A 6287-nucleotide genomic window follows, 5' to 3' on the forward strand; every position below is an offset into this window, starting at 1 on the left:
CCTCCCTGTCCTTACTCCCCTTACTGTATTGAATTATTGATTTTGATCTACTGGGAAATCATCTTAGAAATACCAATACGTAGCCAATACATCTACTCTCCATTCTAGAACCCTCTCAGCTAAAAATATGAAAAAAAAATCCCCAACCACCACTACTAAAAAACAAAAAACAAATCACAGTAACGAAAAACAACAGGCATAAACACCCTATCTAACAAGAACACGCAGGTAGCAACAATCACAAATATTCAAGCAATAGCGAGACAGTCACCAAGAGTTATAGGTACAGGGCCTAACTTCCGGTTCCCTATCCTTACAGGAGGAAACAGGTGTTCGACCGGATGTCCTTAGCTCACGAGGAAGAAGTCAGGCTCATTATGAGGCTTGTATGAGACGAGTTTCATTATAGTGAAAGTACATTATATATATACGTTATGTTTGTATATTCATAACTACTTTTTATAATATATATGATAAAAAATAATGATAGTAGTATTAATACCAGTAACATTAGTAACGGTTATGGCAATGATGATAACTGTTATCAGTAACACTATTACCATTTCTACTAATATTGCTCTTACTGCTGCTACTACTATTACTACTATTGTTACTACTATTACCACCATCACCACTACTACTACAGCTACCATTACTACAACTACTCCATGGTGATAATAATGATGATACCACTAATAATAATGATAATTATTTTCATAATTATCATTATTATCAGTAACGTTATTGTTATCGTTATATTATCATTATTATTATCATCCCAATTATTATCATAATTATTACTATTGTTATTATCATTACTATCCGTATCATTACCTTTATCATTAGTATCATCATTATTATCATCATAATCATTATTGTTATTGTTATAGAAATAATGATAACGATAATAACAATAATGATAATGATGATAATGGTAATGATTAGTAATAGTAATGGTAAGTAAATAATAATGGTAATAATGATAATAATAGTAATAATAATAATAATTATCATCATTATTATAGCAATAATAATAATCATAATCATAATGATAATAATAATAATTATAATAATAATAATAATAATAACAATAATAATAATGATGATAATCATAATGATAATAATAACAATAATAGTTATGATAATAGCAAAAAGGATAACGATAATAATAATCATAATCAATAATCATGATAACAATAATGATAATAACAATATGATGATAATGATAATGACAATAATTATAATATCAGTGAAAATAATAACAATTATAATGATAATCGTAATAATAATAACAATGATAAAAATAATGATAACAACAACAATAATAATAATAATAATAATAATAATAATAATGATAATAATAATAATGATAATAATAATAATAATAATAATGATAATAATGATAATAATAATAATTATTATTATTATTATAATGATGATAATGATAATAGTAATAATAACAATTATGATAATAATAATGATAATAATAATGATAATAATAATAATAACAATTATGATAATAATAATGATAATAATAATGATAATGATAATAATAATAATAATAATAACAGTAATGATAATAATAATGATAATAATAATAATGATGATGATGATAATAATGATGATAATGATAATAATAATAATAATGATAAAGATAATAACAATGATAATAATAGTGATAATAATAACTACAATAATAATAATGATAGTAGTAGTAATACAACAACATTGATAGTAAGTTTACTAAAATAATAATAATGACAGTTAATAACTTATAAAATTCATATAAAAAAAACACAATCATAGCCCATGAAACAAACATCTTGACTTAAAGGATGAACAGGTATTTAGTAACATTTTCTTCTCGTGTTAACTCTCAGAACGTTCAGTTAATGTTTATATATTTTAGTATTAATATTCTCGCTATGATAATCATCTTTATTTGTTCTGAACAATAATACGTGAATTAACGCCTTATTGGCACCTTGCTCAAGCAACTTCATTCTGAATTATATATACCATATACTGAAGGTTAGATTATATAATTGCAAGAGTAAGGTTTACCGGGCTTTGTAATTCTGAAAAGCTGCAGTCTACTTCAGAACTTATCATTCTAATTCGGTAATTTTGTCTAGAATAGCAAGGGTGGAATTCTGGAATCTAGAATCTAGCTTACTCTTCTTTGGTAGAATTTTTTTTATCTCATATGTATGTGACAATAGTGACAGAATATTTACGCTCGATTTTGATATTAACATCAAAACATAAGAGGTCAAATGAAGCACAGCCACAATAATAGATTAAACAGTTAACCGTAACGGTTTTAATCAGACTACTTTAATGATCGGACGACAAAACAGAAATCACATTAATTTCTACTGAGGAATATTGTCTGACTCGACACGTCACGGATTATTATTGTGGCTGTGATTCGTTCCATCTTCCCAAACGCGTTACTTTTTTGTGTTTGAATTGATGACCAAAATTTGAAAAATGCAGATAAGATTTTTGGTCTCCAAGTATCCATGGTAATCCCTAAGTGCACTCAATTGGAATCTTTACCAATCCTCAACGTGAAATAGGAATTGGCCAATTAATGCCTAACATTAGCCAGAGGGAAAGTTACTAACAATGTGTGAAATACTGATCAGACAATAACTGGTGTCGAGTCATGGTGATTAAAAACAGATTTCTAGATGATCAAAATGGGTATTTAAAATGTAATTGTAAGGATGCCTTTTCAGTTTGTGTTTTAATCCTATGTAAAGTTCGATAGTTTCTTCCTAGAGATCCATACTGTATGATTCCGTTATTCCTAAATTGGCCTCATAACACATGTTATTCCCTCTCTTAGATATAATACAGGTTAGGCAGGTATGGACTATGGAAAAATGAAAACAAAATCACTAAGTAATATATGATAGCACCGGAAAGCAAGACAGATGGTCAGACTATAAAGAAAAAAAAGTGAAATATGAATATGAATATGAATAGTCATAAGTCACATAATCAAGTGTACAAAACCAACATCTTATCGATTAATCGGCTGTTTCGGGGACATCACATGCTTTGATTATACGATTTTTTATGAAGTTTGGTCTGCATGTAGTTTCCTATATAAAATTGTTTTAATTAACTGGTTAATTATAATTCAGCCCTTCATGGCTCAAGCTTGACTGATGTTCTTTTCAAACCTATCGGGTAGATGCATAAGCACATTTTCCTGTCTTCATGCAAACCATAGATAGTCTACAAATAAACGTATGATTAATTAGATTAAAAAAATAAAGATACTAAAATAGTAAGTCCTTTTTTTACCTCCCACGCAGTAAATATACAGCATGTCCCCGGTGAGACACCTTGTACAGAAAGTCGCATATATACCTTTTTTTTACATATGTCATAATGAACGCTGTGAGACTACTGTCCACTCAAAAGAGTCACGTGCGTAATGCTTCAATCTTTTACCGATGATTTTGAATCCTTATACTCATCTAATCACCACAACATGAAGCTCCATTTACTGTATAATAATCAGAAATAAACTACCAAAGTTTTCATTTGTGAATATTTATATACAAACTATATATTTAGTTTCGCGTATCAGGTAAACATAATACAAAGCTAGTGTTCTCTATTTTAATCGTTTATTCATTTGTTCCTTTGGCGATACTGGATAACAATTTTTACCCAAATAGCCATGACAATACACTTGTTGTCTCAGGAATATTCGGAATGGCAAAACCTGCTTAACCATTTGTATATTACTTACTAATTCATCTATCTTCTTAATTCATCTTTGGCCCGGTAGGTATAGAAAACTACAAGCTAGATCTATCACAAGAGCACTGGGTTCGAGCACATAATTCGAAAAAAAACACACGAAATCAAAATAGTAAGTTATTATAAAACGCATCCCCCCTAAACTCAAATATTTACACCATCCTCACAATACACTAAAGAATATCTTGCAACGTCGTGCATCTAGCGTCAGTATCCCAAAGGACACCATTATCCAAAATGCCGTCGATATCCTGAGAAAAAAAAAACATCCTAAAAGTCGATATCCCATAAGCAATTGGTTTCCAGAAGGGCGCCGGAGTAGGGCTTGAGGTTGGGGTGGGGGTGTTGATGGGGGTTGGGGGGTGGGGCTGGGGGCAGGACGCGGGGCAGCTGGTCAGGTGCAACAGCTACGCCGGAGTCTTGCCTCCAGCACCCACTCCTAAAGGACGTCTGCGTCAGGAGGAGGTCCTACTATTCCAGGAGGAGGTCCTACTATTCCAGGAGGAGGAGGTCCTACTATTCCAGGAGGAGGTCCTACTATTCCAGGAGGAGGTCTTACTATTCCAGGAGGAGAGGTCCTACTATTCCAGGAGGAGGTCCTACTATTCCAGGAGGAGGTCCTACTATTCCAGGAGGAGAGGTCCTACTATTCCAGGAGGAGGTCCTACTATTCCAGGAGGAGAGGTCCTACTATTCCAGGAGGAGGTCCTACTATTCCAGGAGGAGGTCCTACTATTCCAGGAGGAGGTCCTACTATTCCAGGAGGAGGTCCTACTATTCCAGGAGGAGAGGTCCTACTATTCCAGGAGGAGGTCCTACTATTCCAGGAGGAGGTCCTACTATTCCAGGAGGAGAGGTCCTACTATTCCAGGAGGAGGTCCTACTATTCCAGGAGGAGAGGTCCTACTATTCCAGGAGGAGGTCCTACTATTCCAGGAGGAGGTCCTACTATTCCAGGAGGAGGTCCTACTATTCCAGGAGGAGGTCCTACTATTCCAGGAGGAGGTCCTACTATTCCAGGAGGAGAGGTCCTACTATTCCAGGAGGAGGTCCTACTATTCCAGGAGGAGGTCCTACTATTCCAGGAGGAGGTCCTACTATTCCAAGAGGAGGTCCTACTATTCCAGGAGGAGAGGTCCTACTATTCCAGGAGGAGGTCCTACTATTCCAGGAGGAGAGGTCCTACTATTCCAGGAGGAAGTCCTACTATTCCAGGAGGAGGTCCTACTATTCCAGGAGGAGGTCCTACTATTCCAGGAGGTGGTCCTACTATTCCAGGAGGAGAGGTCCTACTATTCCAGGAGGAGAGGTCCTACTATTCCAGGAGGAGGTCCTACTATTCCAGGAGGAGGTCCTACTATTCCAGGAGGAGAGGTCCTACTATTCCAGGAGGAGAGGTCCTACTATTCCAGGAGGAGGTCCTACTATTCCAGGAGGAGGTCCTACTATTCCAGGAGGAGGTCCTACTATTCCAGGAGGAGAGGTCCTACTATTCCAGGAGGAGAGGTCCTACTATTCCAGGAGGAGGTCCTACTATTCCAGGAGGAGGTCCTACTATTCCAGGAGGTGGTCCTACTATTCCAGGAGGAGGTCCTACTATTCCAGGAGGAGGTCCTACTATTCCAGGAGGAGGTCCTACTATTCCAGGAGGAGAGGTCCTACTATTCCAGGAGGAGAGGTCCTACTATTCCAGGAGGAGGTCCTACTATTCCAGAAGGAGGTTCTACTATTCCAGGAGGAGGTCCTACTATTCCAGGAGGAGGTCCTACTATTCCAGGAGGAGAGGTCCTACTATTCCAGGAGGAGAGGTTCTACTATTCCAGGAAGAGGTCCTACTATTCCAGGAGGAGGTCCTACTATTCCAGGAGGAGGAGGTCCTACTATTCCAGGAGGAGAGGTCCTACTATTCCAGGAGGAGGTCCTACTATTCCAGAAGGAGGTCCTACTATTCCAGGAGGAGGTCCTACTATTCCAGGAGGAGAGGTCCTACTATTCCAGGAGGAGAGGTCCTACTATTCCAGGAGGAGGTCCTACTATTCCTGCAGTCCGGTGTGTTGAGCTTATAGACAGAGAGCCCACTGCCAGCCAGTTTCTCTGAAAGATTGAGTCGTGTTTTAGTTCTGTTGTCATACTTAATTATTATAATTCTGATCGGTACTTATTTTGATACTTGTAATAGTGAGTGATAATGATTAGGTAGTAGTGGGTTTAATATCATTATTATGCTAATCATTGTTGTTATTTCTGTTGTTCTCATTAATACCATTGTAGTTTTTATTATCAATGATATCATAATTGTTAGGAATATTGTTTCTTTTGTTATCATTATAATTTTTATTGTCATCATTTCACTATAATTATCAATATTATTAATAATATCATCATTATTATAATCATAATTATTTTTGTTTATTAGTATAGTTGTTATAATTCTTATGATGACCATTATTATTATTAATACCATCACTATTAGTAGTAATAGTAGTATTAATGCCCTTATTATC

Source organism: Penaeus japonicus, unplaced genomic scaffold, assembly GCF_977035675.1.
Source record: "Penaeus japonicus unplaced genomic scaffold, GWHDUDI00000001_assembly GWHDUDI00000010, whole genome shotgun sequence".
NCBI classification, from domain to species: Eukaryota; Metazoa; Arthropoda; class Malacostraca; order Decapoda; family Penaeidae; genus Penaeus; species Penaeus japonicus.